This window comes from Jaculus jaculus, unplaced genomic scaffold (genome assembly GCF_020740685.1).
Source record: "Jaculus jaculus isolate mJacJac1 unplaced genomic scaffold, mJacJac1.mat.Y.cur mat_scaffold_35_1_3033546_arrow_ctg1, whole genome shotgun sequence".
Classification (NCBI taxonomy): domain Eukaryota; kingdom Metazoa; phylum Chordata; class Mammalia; order Rodentia; family Dipodidae; genus Jaculus; species Jaculus jaculus.
The window spans coordinates 916486-933287 of NW_025423491.1; the positions used below are offsets into that span (position 1 = coordinate 916486).

General features: G+C 39.6%; 1 protein-coding gene across 5 annotated transcripts in view; it reads left to right on the plus strand.

Moving 5' to 3' along the window:
- The window catches only part of LOC123457310 (zinc finger protein 809-like), a 93478-nt gene that overhangs the window by 60687 nt on the left and 15989 nt on the right, over positions 1-16802 (plus strand). For 2 of the 5 annotated variants that reach the window (XR_006634988.1, XR_006634979.1), the window contains exon 4: positions 3267-4211. The exons of 2 other annotated variants lie outside the window; for them this stretch is intronic. The gene's annotated coding sequence lies outside the window, so the exon portion shown is untranslated. Of the gene's footprint in view, positions 1-3266; positions 4212-10957; positions 10975-16802 lie in introns of those variants that run through there. One more of the 5 variants, XR_006634983.1, reaches the window with a different exon arrangement.

Genomic DNA, 16802 nt, shown 5'->3' on the forward strand with positions numbered 1-16802 from the left:
GATCCATTGTATTGGTGACATTATGCTGATTGAACAGGAGGTGGTAACCATTCTGGAGTTGCTGGTACAGCATAGGCACATAAAGGAGGGGAAATAAGTCCATCAGAAATTCAAGGACCTTCCACATCAGTGAAATTTCTACTAGTTCAGTGGTGTGGGGCGTGTAGGGATATTCCTTCTAATGAGAATAGTTGTTGCATGTGGCAACTCCTACTTTTAAGAAAGAAGCACAATATCTGGTGGGCTTATTTGGATTTTGGAGTGAGCACATTCCTCACTTGGGTGTGTTACTCCATCCCATATACCAACCTTGGAAAGCTACTAGTTTTCAGTGGAGCTCAACAAGAGAAGGCTCTTCAACAGATCCAGGCGGGGCCATAAAATACTGTTGGTACTTGAGGTGTTGGCAGCAGATAGTGGCAACTTTGGGAGCCTTTGGCAGGCTCCCATAGGTGAATCACAGCAGAGGCCCTTGGAATTTTGGAGCAAGGCACTGCCATCATCTACAATTAGTCTCCCTTAGAGAAACAGCTCTTGTCCTGATATTGGGCTTTAGTGGAAACTGAACATTTGACAATGGGCCATCAAGTTACTATGTGACCTGACCCACTTATGAGCTGGGTGATTTCTGACACACTAGGCCATATAGTTGGATGTGCACAGCAGTTCATTATCATATAGGAGTGGTATATACATGATTGGGTCCAAGCAGGCCCTGAAGGCACAAATAGGTTGTTGAGGCAGTTACCCAAATGCCTATGGTTTCTGCTTCTATAACAATGCCTTCTTTTCCCAAGCATGCACCTGTGGCATCAGGGTGTGCTCTATCATCAATTTACTGAGGAGGAGAGGACTAGGGTATGGTTCACAGATGTTCAGCACAATATGTGGGCACCTCACAGAAGTGGACAACTCCATCATTATAGCCCCTCTCTGGTACAACTCTGAAAGACGGTGGTGATGGGAAGTCTTCACAATGGGCAGAACTATGGGAAGTACACATGGTTCTGCATTTTGCTTTGGAAGAAAAATAGGTGGTTTAGGTGGGTGATCTGGGACCTAGAAGGGGCACAATTGGAAAATTGGTGACAAAGGCATTTGGGGAAGGTGTATATGGATAGAACTCTCTGAATGGCAAAGGATATAAAGATACTCGTGCCCCATGTTAATGCTTATCAGAGTATGACCTTAATCAAATATATAAGCTGTTCCATTTTGTGGATAGTGGTCAACCTCTTCCTCAGCCATCCTTGTCATTGCACAATGGGCCCATGAACAAAGTGACCGTGGTGGCAGGGATGTAGGCTATGCATGGGCCCAACAACATAGATTTCCCATAACTGAGGCTGACCTGGTTACAGCTGCTGTTGAGTGCCAAATTTGCCAGCAATGGAGACTAACTATGAACCTGTGATATGGTAGTATTCCTCAGGGTGACCAGCCAGCAACTTGGTGGCAGTTGACTACATTGGACCACTTCCATTATAGAAAGGGCAGTTTTTATTCCTTACTGGAATGGACACTTATTCTGGGTATATATTTGCCTTTCCTGCATGTAGTGCTTCTGCCCAAACTACCATTCATGGGCTTACAGAATGCCTAATCTCCCATCATGGTTTTCCACACAGCATTGCTTCTGACCAAGGAACTCACTTCACAGCCAAAGATGAACAGAGTCGGGCTCATGACCATAGAATTCACTGGTCTTACCATGTGCCAAACCACATTGAAGCAGCTGGTTTGATAGAATGGTAGAATGTCTTTTTCACCTAACAGCTACAGTGCCAATGAGGTGCCAATAACTTGGATGGCTGAGGGTATGTCCTGCAGTAGGATGTATATGATCGGAATCAGCATTCTATATATGGTACTATTTCTCCTATAGCCCAGATTCACAGGTCCAGGAACCAAGGGGTGGAAATAGTAACATTCCCACTAACCATCACCTCAAGTGACTCATTAGCTAATTTTTGCTTCCTGTTCCCACCACCTTTGCACTCTTCTAGCCTAGAGGGCTTTATGCCAGAGGGGGTAGTGCTTTTGGCAGGATACACAAAGAACATTCCATTGAACTGGAAGCTGAGACTCCCCCACCCCCACCCCCAGCCATTTTGGATTTCTGAAGCCCTCCAGTCATCAGTCTAATAAAGGAGTTACAGTTTTAGCAGGTGTGATTGATCCAGACTATTGGGGAAATTGGACTCCTCCACAATAAAGGTAAGGAAGAGTATGTCTGGCATGTAGGAGATCCTTTAAGGTATCTCTTAGTGTTACCATGCCCTGATATCACAGTCAATGGACAAATCCAACAAACCAATAGAGGTAGTGTGATAAATGTCCCAGATCTTCAGAAATGAAAGTGTGGGTCGTCCCTCCAGGTAATGAAGTAAGATCTCTTGAGGTGCTTGCTGCAGGTGGTGGTGGGGGGGTGGATACAGAATGGGTAGCAGAAGAAGATAGCTACAAATACCAGATAATGTTAGCAGTTACAAAAACAAAGACTGTAATTCTAATGTTTCTGTCCTACCTTGGCAGGGAGGTTTTTTTTTTTTTAATATTTTTGTTCATTTTTTATTTATTTATTTGAGAGTGACAGACAGAAAGACAGATAGAGGGAGAGAGAGAGAATGGATGAGCCAGGGCTTCCAGCCACTGCAAACGAACTCCAGATGCATGGCCCCCTTGTGCATCTGGCTAACGTGGGACCTGGGGAACTGAGCCTCGAACTGGGGTCCTTAGGCTTTACAGGCAAGCGCTTAACTGCTAAGCCATCTCTCCAGCCCGGCAGGGAGTTTTTGTACACATCTACACCAACATTAAGATTATATCATTAGCTAATTGTTGTTGAATTTATATTAGACTTAGTGTGTTGGAGACTAATTATTCCTCAAGGAATTTTTCTTTGTGTTTGGGGAAGATTTTGCACTTCTTGTTGTATATGGGATTATAACATGTTAGGTGGAATTGTGAACTTTTTACTGTTTTCATTTGGAAATTAAGTATTATGTAAAGAGATGTGGTTTGTTGTCTATATGACAAGGGGTAGACTTGTGGATAAGGTGTTTTCAACTTGATCTGTTTAGTAATCCAAAGAAATCCCTTTTGGGTGTGTTCCTGAGCTTGATTTCAGGAAGGATTAACTGAAGGAGTAAGTTCTTCCCCCAGAGCAGGAGGCTCCTTTCAGATGGGGACATTATATAAGGAAGCTCTGGGTGAAAACAGCCCTATCATTCCACTTGGCTCCAGAGCTGCTTGCTGTTTTCCAGCATGGATTGAAAACCAGTGAGGACTGATGACCAGAGTCAACTGAAGACACACATGAATTGAAAACCGGTGGTTTCTCAGGAAGCCTATAAGCCTATGGTGCTGGATTGGGACTGCAGAGGCATCTGGCCACGTGGACTGACCAGCTACTGGATTCCTTGATTCTCAGGCATACAACTGCTATTGAATTACCATAAGCAAATTCAATAAATTCCCTTGTTAATATAATTCATTTTAGTAGCTCTGTTCCTCCAGAGAACCCTGAATATTGCACTCTATGATGTCATAAATAGAGCTGTGGAGATGAAAAATGTTTCCGTGTAGCTGCTTGGATTCTCTGGGAATGGGCACCATGGAATGGTCCTCATGCTGGCATAGTTTCATTACTCCATAAAGCTAGCATTCAGGACTGAAGGGGTTAAACTTGGAGAACATGTGATTTTTCTCTCTCAAGTTCCTTAGGTAAAGCTGCAAGTTTTGAAATTTGTCCTGTTTGTTTTCCAAATTGTAATGCCTTCTTTTTGCAATGGAAATGTTTACTCTGTGTCTATGTGTTGGAAATAAGTCACTGTAGTGTGAGGTAACAAGGCTCAAAGTTAATAGACATTCTGACATATCAGTTGAGATGCTAGATTTTTGAGTTTTGAGCAGATTTCTATTTGCTGTGGACATTTTTACATAGGCTAAATAGATACATAATCATAAAATGGTCATGTTTTTACGTGGGTTGGGAAAACTGAATGTTTCAGTACAAAGGTTTTCCTGTAGCCTCATGTTTTTGTTCAACCCATGCTGCCTGGGAATTCACTATGTAATCTCAGGCTGGCCCCTAACTCACAGTGATCCATGTATTTCCTGGAATTAAAGGCATGTGCCACTATGCTCAGCTGTTACTCAGTTTTTAATGTAAGTAATTGATATAAGATGTAATGAATGTAAGAATAATATCTGTAAATTTTTTATGAACAATGTTTTAAAGGACTTATCAGATTTTTTATTGATAACTTCCATAATTGTAAACAATATCCAATGGTAACCCCCCCACACACTTTCCCCTTCAAAACTCCATTCCCCTTCATAGCCCCCTCCCACTCAATCAGCCTGTCTTCTATTTTGGTGTCATGATCTTTTCCTGCTATTATACTGGTCTTCTGTATGTACTATCAACACTGTGAGGTCATGGATATCAGGCCATTTTGTGTTTGGAGATGCACGTTGTAAGGAGTTCTACCCTTCTTTTGGTTCTTATATTTGTACTACCTTTTTCACAATGGACCCTGAGCCTATAGAATTTTTTTCCTACTCAAATAGAAGTCCAATCATTTGTAGCTCCTTATATAAGAGAACATATGAAGTTTGGCTTTCTGGGCCTGAGTTACCTTACTAAGTGTAATACTTTCTAGATCCATCCATTCTCCTGCAAATTTTATAGCATTATTTTTCTTTACCGCTGAGAACCCCATTGTGTAAATGTGCCACATCTTCATTTTCTACTTATCAGTTGAGGAACATCTAGGCTTGCTTCCATTTTCTAGCTATTGTGAGTAGAGTGGCAATAAATATGGTCGAGCAAATATCTCCAAGGTAGTGAGATGAATCCTTAGAATATATGCCTAGGATTGATATACATGGGTCATATGGTGGTCCTATTTTTAGCTGTCTCAGGAGCATCCACACTGATTTCCACAATGGCCGGACCAGATTGCATTCCCACCAACAATGTAGGATGTAGTGTAGCTCGCCTCTTTGCTCTGTTCACAGTGTCCTTTTCTATACAGGAGCTTTGTAATTTCATCAGTTAATCTGTGGTTTTATTGCCTGAGCAATTCTGATTATATTCAGAAAGTCTTTGCCAAGATCAGTATGTTGAGGGATTTCCCTACTATTTCCTCTAGCAGTTTCAGAGTTTCAGGTCTGATATTAAATTATTTGATCCATTTGGACTTAATTCTTGTGCATGGAGGGAGATATATATCTATTTTCATACTTCTCAGACACATATCCAGTTTTCTCAGCATGATTTGCTGAAAAGGCTGTCTTTTGGCATTTTTGTCAAATGTCAGGTGGATATAGATACCTCTATTATGTTCTATTATTCTGCATGTCTGTTTTTGTGCAAGCCTCATGCTGTTTTTGTTACTATGGCTCTGAAGTGTAGGTTAAAATCAGGCATGGTGATACCAGCAGCTCTAAATTGTTTGGATGTTCAAGATATTGTGCTTCCAAATGAAATTTTGGATTTTTTTTCTATTTCCGGGAACAATGCCTTTGTAATTTGGGGGATTGCATTAAATGTGTAGGTTCCTTTTGGTAAGATCGTGATTTTCACAATTTTGATTTTTCTGATCCAAGAACAAGGGATGTCTTTCCATTCCCTAATATCTTCTGCAATTTCTTGCTTGAGTGTTTTATAGCTTTCATTGCAGAGATCCTTCACTTCCTTAGGTTTATTCCAAGGTATTTTGTTTATGTGTTCTTTTGATGCAATTATGAATGTGAGAGATTCTCTGATTTCATTCTGTTTGTTGTTAGCATATAGAAAGGCTACTGATTTCTGTTGTTTATTTTGTGTCCTGCTACATGGCTATAGGTGTTTATCAACTATGACAGTTTGCTGGTAGAGTTTTTAAGATCCTTTATGTACACAATCGTATCATCTGCAAATAATGATAACTTGACCACTTCCTTTCTAATTTGCATCCCTTTTATGTATGTCTCTTGCCTTATTGCTCTGGCTGAGACTTCCAATCCTTTATTAAAAGTGGGGCAGTGTTCCTGATTTTAGTGGAAAAGCTTCAAGTTTTTCTCCATTTAGTAATATGTTAGCAGTAGGCTTCTTATAAATAGCCTTTATTATGTTGAGTTATGTTCCTTCTATTCCCAGTCTCTATCGGAATTTTTATCATGAAGGGATGTTGGGTTTTGGCAAATGGTTTTTCTGCATATAATGAGATGATCATATGATATTTTTCCTTCAGTCCATTTATATACTGTACTACATTTATCAGTTTGCAAATATTGAATCATCCCTGCATCTCTGGGATTTTATATGTTCTTGTATTCTGTTTGCCAACATTTTGTCAACTATTTTCGTATCTATGTTCATGAGGGAGATTGGTCTGTAATTCTCTGTTTTCTTTTCCTCTTCTTCTTCGTTTTTTTTTTTTTTTTTCCCCTGGTTGTGGTATCAGGGTGATGCTGGCTTTGTAGAATGGGTTTGGTAGAATTCCTTCTTTTCCTATTTTATGGAAAATTTTAAGAAGCATTGGTGTTAAGTTAGTCCATGAAGGTCTGGTAATATCCACCGGTGAATCCATCTGGGCCTGGACTTTTTTATTTGGGAGATTTTTGATAACTGCTTGGATCTCCATACTTGTTATGGGTCTATTTAAGTTGTTAATCTCATCTTGATTTAATTTAGGTAGGTCATATAAATCAAGGAAATTATCCATTTCTTTCAGATTTACATACTTAGTGGAGTATATGTTCTTAGAGTGTTTCCCTATGATTTTATAAGTTTCTCTGCTCTGTTGTGATGGTGCCTTTTTCATCTCTAATTTTTTTAACTGGTGTCTCTTTTTTTGTTTTGTCATATTTGCTAAGGGTTTATCAATCTTGTTTACCCTTTCAAAGAGCAAACTCTTTGTTTCATTGATTCTTTGGATTTTTTAAAATTAGTTTTCTATTCTTCAAGTACAGGCAGTTTGGTACCATTATTAGGCTCATCTGTGACCTACCCCTTCCCCATTGGCCCCTCCTTGTTGAGGTATATGGGTTGTGCATTGTGGAGTAAGCCCACAGTTATTGGTACAGTAAATGTCTCTGTATATCATGACCCAACATGGGGCTCTGACATTCTTTCTGCCCCCTCTTCCGCAAAATGTCCCTGAGCCATGTTGGGTTCATTTTTGGTCTGCTTCAGTGATGAGATGTTGGGGGCCTCTGGGGCTGTGGCTCTCTGATTTGGTAGGTGTTGATTTTTCTCTGTGTTGGTCTCCTTCACCCTTGTGCTGTTATCCAGTTCATCAGGAAAATAGCACCCTTGCTTGTTTTGCCAATTTTCCTTAGATTCAGCCAGGGCCCTTTTGAGGCATAATGGGGTGGCTCTCTCCTTAGGATCTGTATCTATCTGAAAAAGAAACAGGTTCTCCAATGGAGAGTAAGTTAGCACCAGGACAAATGAGATAGCCCTTCCTTTTTTTTATAGAGAGTTTAATAGGTGTAGGCCCTCTTGTAGCCCATGATTAATGGTAGCTTGATATTGGATGTTTGGATATGGTTCTGACTTGTTTCCCAGCTCTAGCTATGTGTCTTGTACCACTGAGGGGATCAGTTAGCCAAATCAAGAGGAGTTGGCTCCCCACCATGGCTGTGTGCTACTATTGTACTTGTGTGGACATCACACCAGGTTATTTGCTGCTAAGTAGGTTGGACCATGAGTTGCTTGGACAGATATTGGTTGTTTCCCCAGTCACCCATGTAGCACCTTCTGGCACTAGACACATTGACTGACTGGCGACTGAGTGACTCCTGGCTTCCAGCCATGCCATTCCATTTTACATGTCAGCTGCATATGGTGTCTTCAGCAATAGGGTCTTTACACTAACCTTTGGTGGGTCATCAAGTACTCTGACAGAAATCTTTCTTTTAGGAAACCTTGTAGGTTTCTCTGATCAAAAGCTCATTGTGGGTGATAGCCCCATCCTGGTACTGGGAGTTACAGGTCAGTGTCCCCTAAAAAAATTAGGAAAAAAGAAAACAGGTAACTAATATATAGGAGTTAGAGAGGAGAGAGAAAGGGAGAGGGAGGGAGGGAAGATGTAGAGGATTTAGGTTAGACTTGATCCTACCCTCTCCAGTGTCTTGTGGTTTAGGTATTTCCTGTAAGGGCCTGGTGAAGGTTCAGCCATTTTGTCTGCCTTTTAGGAAGTAGAATTTTATGGTACCATTGCTATTTGGGTCTAGATTAGTGTTTCCCACCCCTTCGATGCCCTCACGTTCCTCCCCATCCCTCCTAGTGTCTAGTCCATGAGATGCTTGCTGTGTATAAGGTATCTTGGGTAGATTCAGGTTAGGTGCTGTAGATGAGTGAGACTATGTGGCGATTTTTTTTCTGTGATTGCGTAAGTTCACTGAGAATGATCTGTTCCAGGTTCACTCATTTTTCCTCAAATTTCTTTGTGTCATTTTTTCTTACTGATGTATAGAATTCCATTGTATAGGTTTACCACATCTTAGTTATCCATTCTTCTAGTGATGGACATCTGGGTTGATTCCAGCTCTTAGCTATTATGAATTGAGCCACTACAAACATGGTTGAGCAAATCTCTCTGGCCTGTGGTTTGAAGGTTTTAGGGTAGATGCCCAGTAAGGGAATAACTGGGTTTGTTGGTATCTCTATAGTCAGGTTTTTCAGGAGTCTCTATATTGCTTTCCAAAGTGGTTGTACCATTCTACATTCCCACCAACAGTGGATGAGTGTTCTTGCTTCTCCACATCCTTGCCAGCATTTATATTTGTTTGATTTTTGGATGTTTGCTATCCTTATTGGGGTAAGGTAGAATCTCATAGTTGTTTTAATTTGCAGTTCTCTGATGATTAGGGATGATGATCGTTTTCTTAAGTGTGTGTTTGCCCTTTGTATTTCTTCCTCTGTGAACTGCCTGTTCATTTCTTTGCCCCATTTTGTGAATGGGGTGTTTGACTTCTTACTGTTTAGATTTTTGAGTTCTTTGTAGATTCTAGAGATTAGGCTTCTATCAGTTGGATAATCCACAAATATTTTCTCCCATTCTGTGGCTTTGCTTACTGTATGCTTGTCTGTAAAGAAACTCTTCAACCAATGGGATCATATGAAGCTGAACAGTTTCTTTACAGACAAGCATACGATTCTTTGGATTTTTGGGGGGCGGGTTTTATTTCATTAATTTCTGCCCTAATGTTTATATTTCTTCCTGTCTACTGATTTTTGGTTCACATTGTTCTTCTTTTTCCAAGGCTTTAAGGTAAAGCATTTAGTTGCTTTCTAAGTTCTTAACATAGACACTTAAAGTTATAAATTTCGCTCTTAGGACTGACTTCATTGTGCCCCAAAGGTTTTAGTATGTTGTGTTCTTGTTATCATTTGACTTTATGAATTTTTTTTATTTCCTTCTTGATTTCTTATTTGACTAATTCATCATTCAGTAGTGTATTGTTTGCTTTTCATGCTTTTGTGTATACTCTATAGCTTTTCTTGCTATGGATTTGTAGTTTGATCCCATTATGTTCAGAAAGAACACAAGAAATTATTTCAATTTTCCTGTATTTGCTAAGATTTGCTTTGTGACCTAATATATGCTCTATTTTAGACAATGTTCCATGTGTTGTTGTAAAGAATTCTGTATGTCCTGTATATATCTGTTAGGTCCATTTCTTCTATGACCTCATTTAATCCTGATGCCTCTGTTTATTTTTGGCTGGGATGACCTGTGAATAGATTAGTGTTGAATTCACCCACTATACCTTTGTTTGGTGGTGTATGTGATCTTACTTCTAATATCATTTGTTCGGTGATGTTGGAAGCCCCATGTGGTGCATATATGTTTAGGATTGTAATGTCCTCCAGCTGGAGTGTGCCTTTAATCAATATAAAGTGACCTTCCTTAATGTTGGACGGAATTCTACCTTGTCAGATATTAGGATACCAATCCCTAGTTGTTTTCTACGCCCATTTGCTTGAAACACTGTTTTCCAACCTTTCACCCTAAGATAGATAGTGTCCATCCTTTGTAGAAAGGTGAGTTTCTTGAAGGCAACAAATTAAGGATTGTGCTTTTAACCTAGTATGCAAACCTATGTCTTTTGTTTGGGGCATTGAGGCCACTGATATTAATAGATATTCTTGAAAGGTGTTCATTTATTTTTGCCATGTTTTTGTCGTTCTTCCATTTTTACCATTGCTCTCTTGTGTTAACTAGTATTTGAGTATGGTTTGCTTTTTACAGGTAGAGCTGGTTTTGTCTTCAACTATTCCTTTACCCTGTTTTGTTGTGGAATGGTCCTATTTCTCTATCTATTTGAATGGGTTCCTTTGCAGGATAAAGTAACCTTCATTGATCGTTGTTGTCTTTCAGAACATAGCATACATAATTCCAAGCTCTTTGGCTTTTAATGTGTGTGTTGAGTAATCTGATACTGATGGGCTTGCCTTTGTATGTGACTTGATTTTTCTCTCTAACTGCTTTCAATATATTTTCTTTGCTTTGTATGTTTTGTAGTTTAATTATAATATGGCAAGGAGAGGTTCTTTCCAGGTTTTGTCTGGGTGGTGTTTTAAAGCATTCCTGTATCTGCATTTTCATCTCTTTCGCAATTTAGGGGAGGTTTCCTGCTAAGATTTTGTTGAAAGCACCTACTATTCCTTTGGAGTGAAATATTTCTCCTTCTACTATACCCTGAAGTCTTCAGTGTGGAGGTTCTTGTTTGATCTTTTCATAGTGTCCTGAATATCTTGAAATTCAAATTCATACTTTCCTGTTAGTTTTTCTTTATCTTTATTGGACTGTATTAGATCTGGCACCCGATCTTCTAGTTTAGATATTATGTCCTCTCCTTCATCCATTCTACTGGTAAGATTTTCTACAGAGCTTTCTATGTCATTGACTGTGTTCTTCATTGCTAGTAATTCTCACTGTTCATTTTATTTATTTAGCAGAGAAAGAGGTGGGGAGAGAGAGACAATGAATGGTCATGCCAGGGCCTCCAGCCACTGCAAACGAACTCCAGACACGTGCGCCCCCTTGTGCATCTCGCTAACGTGGGTCCTAGGGAATCGAACCTGGGTCCTTTGGCTTTGCAGGCAAGTACCTTAATCGCTAAGCCATTCCTCAAGCCCTGTTTTATTTTCTTTTTTCTTTTCCCTTATTTATTGGTTGTATTGACCTCCTTATTTCATTAAATTGGTTATTGGGGTCTTTTTTCATTTATTTGATTACCTCCTTGATTTCTTTGAACATATTTTTAATCATTCTTTTGAAATCTTTCTCTGGCCTTTCTCTAAATCATTCTCACCACTCCAGGCCCTTCTGGCTTTTAAAGTTTGTGTTGAATTATCTGCTGTGATCCTGATTGGCTTGCCTTTGTAGGTAACTTGAATTTTTCTCTCTAACTGCTTTCAATATTTTTTCTTTGATTTGTATGTTTGGTAGTTTAATTATATGGCGAGGAGAGGTTGTTTCCAGGTTTTGTCTGTTTGGTGTTCTAAGGATTCCTGTATCTGCATTGGCACCTTTTTCCCAGTTTGGGGGAAGTTTTCTTCTATGATTTTGATGAAAATTTCCTACTATGCCTTTGGTGTGAAATTCTTCTCCTTCTACTATACCATAAACGCTTATGTTTGATCTTTTCATAGTGACCCAAATATCTTTTGAAATCCCTTTGTCTTCTAGTTTAGATATTCTGTCATCTCATCCATTCTACTGGTAAGATTTTCTACAGAGTTTTGTTGTTATTATTATTATTATCATTATTATTATTATTATTATTATTATTTCATTGGCTGTGTTCTACATTGCTAGCAAGTCTGTTTTTTCTTTATTATTTTTATTTCCTTATTTGTGTCTATTGACCTTTTTATTTCATTAAATTGGTTTCCTGTGTCTTCTTTGATTCCTTTGATTTCCTCTTTCATTCCTTTTTTTTTCTCTTTGACTTCTTTGAGCATATTTATAATCATTCTTTTGAAATCTTTCTTAGACATTTCCTCTAATTCTTACTGGAGATCATTTCTGATGCATTAATACTTTTTGTTGAATTTATATTGTCCTAATTTTTTGTATTTCTTGTATTTAATGTAGTGACTTTTGTATCTTGGATTAATTTATGTTTGGATTTTCTAATTTTTTGCAATATTATTAGATGTATTAAGCAACCTAATGTTATATATCTTCATGGTAGAGCTTAAGTTGTTTTGTGTGATTCTTAAGACTCTCGTAGTAACCACATAAGTGACAGTAGGCATTTGGTTTGCCAGCTGTGAGAGTATTCAAGTAGGCTGAGTGGGACAAAATAAAGGCAGCATCTAAAATTTTACTAAACAATGTACACATTCAATGAAAGATGGAGCAGAGTATTTATGCCAAAGTAGATATTATGGCAATGAAATCCTCTTACAAACTCACAGTCTGTAAGGATGTATGTTGCCTGGCACCCTTAATCCTGTCAACTGGGAAGCTAAGATTTCTGGTCTGTTGTGTGTTCCAAGTCAGCTTGTGACCAAGTGATAACCTTCCTTAATGAACAACACAAGTGGTTACAAAGGCATTATAAATCAGGAAGCAACAACAAATGACAAGCCCAAAATATAGCTTATTTAAGAATGGCAAATCCAACCATCCTTCAGGTTTAACACACAATTTACCGTGTCATGGAAGGTACAATTAGCATATCCAATTCAATCCTATATACCTGGCTTATTTGAAGGGTTCTGTCATGATGTAATCACAGTTACCTTTTGGGATGGTTTTGGTATCAATTATGTTGCACTCCTGCTTACGTCCCTCTTTGCTGCACTATGGGCTTACGTAGGCTGGCTGGGTTGCTGGGTCACTGCTCCTATTGCCTGCGCCGGATGCTGTGTAGGTGAGCTCCCCTCCCAAGGTCTCTGGTGTTTGCTGGTACTTGTGCTGGCTGGCAGTGGGTATGGGGAATCTGGATTGTGGCTGAAGTTCTGCTGGTCCTCATGATCCTCTTCCTCACTAGCCACTCCATTGGTCCTTGCTGTACTCCCTTCACATTTCTTGAGTTTGTGAGCGGGCTGGTGTGAGTGAAGAATCCCCTCACCTGGTTCTTCCTGTACTTCAGCTCAATCCTTGTGGCTGTGGCCTCACAGACCTGGTTCCACTGCTGCTGGAGCCACATCTGCATGCTGCTGTGTAGAAGCTCTGAATCTCTCCTACTTCTCTGCTGCCATTGATAATTTCTTATGCACCTCACTTTTTAGTAGAAGAGTGTATTTTGCTGTTTTAACATGCTGAAGACTATATATAACAAACCATTAGCTGACATTATTTCAAATGGGGACGTTATTAAAATCATTTTCAATAAAGTTAGGAAGACAAGCATGATAATTCCTCTCCTTATTATCTATACTGCTGGAAAACCTTAGCTAGAGAAATAAGACAAATGCAGTAGAAGTATGCAAATAGGAAAACAAGAAGTCATTTGCAGAAGTTATCAGTTCATACATGGGGGTCCTAAAAATCTACACTAGTTTATACTGGTCATTGTTTTCTAGAACACCAGTACTGAGAGGATTAATACATATTCTTAATGGGATTTGTAGGACTCATTACAGGATGTGGGCTGGCCAGTCCAAAAACTGCAGACTAGAAAGAGTACTAGGTATGCTCTCAGGCTACAGGTTTGTTCTTAATTGGATTTAATGAGTATATTTCTAAGCCACAGGTACAATGACTAAAATAAAAGACCTCCTTATGACAGCAATCCTAATATTAGCAAGATTCAATAATAATAAGTTCTGGTCCTTACAAAGGCTTTTATGTCTGAACCTTCAGTCCTCTCCCACCATGCATTTTTCAGCCTCTCTGCTCTCTTCTCAGACTCACTTGCACCCTGGCTGTTCCTCAAACACAGTAGGCACATTCCCTTAAGGAAACTTTGCTCAGGTTCTTTGCATCATGCACACCAGATGTATTCCCTTGTGGAGAATGTTCACAGGTTCTTTACCTCATACGCACCAAGCAAATTACCTCATGGAGTCCTGGCACATGTTCTTTATCTCACACTCATTTGTCACTTTCCACCTTATAGTATTTCCATTTTCCATAATCTTCCTGCCAATATCTACTCCTGGATTCTTCATACTGGTAGGAAAATACATTGTTGTTCCAGTAGGGTCATCATATACAAAACATTGTAGGCCATTGCTACTGTGCTTGGTTACCCACCAGAACTAAATGGTTAGACCCTTTTGCTGAATACAGTATAGGATGTGGTCCCAGGGAACTGAAAAAATAAAGTTGAAACTGAAATTGAAGTCATCTCACTATGAGACTTTTACCATAGTAATAAAAGGCACAGTGGGAGCTACTGTGGGAGAAAATCCATGTACATTTTGTACAAGCAGTGGAACATCCAAGCTCCAAAATCAACTAGCTAGTCAAGATGTTGCCACCAGTGCATAGTGACATATAAGAGATGAGTATTTAACTACTTGGTCATTGAATAAGAGACCCTTCTCAGTGTGTGGGTATCCATACGTATGACTGAGAATTGAATCAAAATCTATGGCATGTAACAACTGGTGGAGGCAAAAAACTTTATTCCCAGTTCTCAGGAGGCTGAGATAAGAGTTGCTGGTAGTTCAAGGTCAGTCTGCAGCTATCAATTGAATTTTATGTCAGCTTGGGCTGACCTAAGATGGTGCCTTGAAAGGGAAGCTTCCAATGAATGTTCTTTGATTAAAAAGAGAAGTTATGCCCTTTAAGCAGCGTTCGAAATGTGCATATTTAAACCTTTTGATTAATCCTATTCTCACTTTTGTTTAGAAAACATTCTTGTTACAGGGGAAATAACTCATCAAAATGAGACTATGAAGACATTCCCCAGTGTTTACCAGTAGAGGAGTCATCGTTCTTAATCAACTATGTGAGGTAGATATGGAAAGGACACAGTATTTCTTTTATCGCTAGCCAACTAAGTTTTGCTATAGAAATGGCAGTAGACACTGAGGAATCTCAAAGTGCATCAAAGTAGAAAATGATAAAATGTTGTGAGCTTAAACTTAAAGATGTTATATTCTTATATCTGTATAAAGTAGTAATTTTTACTGTATGATCTATAAATTGTGACTAAGCTAGAACAACTTTTCAGAGACACAACTTATAAATTATTAAATCCTTGGAAAAAAATAACCTTTTCATTGACAGCTTCCAAACATAGACAATAAACTGTGTTAATCCCACCCACCCCTATTTTCCCTTACCCAAATCCCTGATCCTGGGAGGGTATGATAGGACATTTCAATTGTGACTTCTCAGCAATATGGTCATTTTGACTCTCCTCACAGACCAATGCAATCACAAAAGAGAACCTCCAGGTTTCTGGTCAAGGTGGCAGCCTCCTAATTGTGCTTCATCTCCCAGTGTACTATAAGGCATGATCTGTGGGGCTCCAGGTCAAGTAGGTCCTAACAGACCTACAGCGGGAGGGCACAGAGTGGAACAGTTGGGAATCTCCTCATCCCCACCCTCTCAGGTAGCCCAGTAGGCACTTGGATCCCCTCAGCCATTAGCCACAGCCTCTGTGTCTAATCAGGTTCTTTACTTTGCTACCTGCGGCCTCTGCTGACCATATCTGTGGTCCTCATACCTTCCTCTGTTCCCCCAACTGCTGCTGCTAACTCAGACCCACTGAACTACCCACAGGCACTCCCACCCCCACCATGTTTGGGAGATTTTAATGGATGTATTCCCTGTTTTAGTCAAAGTCTAGCAGTAGCTTGACATTGAAGATCATAATCGTCTCTATAAGATTCAGACCTGCTTCCCAGTTCCAGATATAGGTTCCCTTCCACTGAGCAGATCTTAACCAATCAGAATCCATAGGTTACCTACCAAGGCTGTGTGCCACCATTGCACTGGTACGTACAACTTGTCAGGATCATTACTTCTGTGTAGCTTAGACCCATGCTTGCTCATACCGTTGTTGGCCACTTTCCCCCAGTAGCTCAGGTAGTGCTTTCCAGAAGTCGATGTGCTAACTCTCTGGGAACTGGCTCTCTGCAGTATTCCAGCCATGTTTCTCTGTGATCTGTGTTGGTAGCATATAGTGTCTTCAGCAGTAAGGTCTTACCTTTTATCTCAAGTTGATAATCAAGTGCTTTGACAGAAGCCTGTCTTGACTTGGGGACCTCCTATGTTTCTTGAACCAACAGCTTAATGTGGGCATCTGGTACTAGGTATTAAAGGGCAGAGCCATTTTTTTTTTTTTTAAGATTAGGATTCATCCCACCTTCTCCAGGGCCCCCTATATTTCTGCTTACTGTTTTATCCTTTAGTGTGCCTTCAAGGAGAAAGGTTTCTATGATGCTGATTTATTTTCGCTTTATTTTTGTGTTGATTTCTCCTCACCCTCCCTTTCCCCTCCCCCTAACCCTTCTATCCCTTTTGCTGTGCCTCAGTTTGCCTACTCAGAATGCCAGGCAACTCAGGCTGATCCAGGTTAGTAACCACAGATGAGTGTGAACATGTGGACATGTGGCATTTGTCTTTCTGTGATGGTATGTTGAGTATGATCTGTTCTATGCCCACCCATTTTCCAACAAATTTCATTGTGTCATTTTTCTTCTTACTGCTGAGTAGAATTCCATTGTATATATGTTCCAAAACTTTGTTTTATATTCATCCAGTGATAGGCACTTGGTTTGGTTTCAGTTTCTAACTATGATGAATTGAGCAGTTATAAACATGGTTGAGAAAATGTCTGTGTAGTGAAGCATAGTGTGTTTAGGATATATACCCAGTAGGGGAATAACT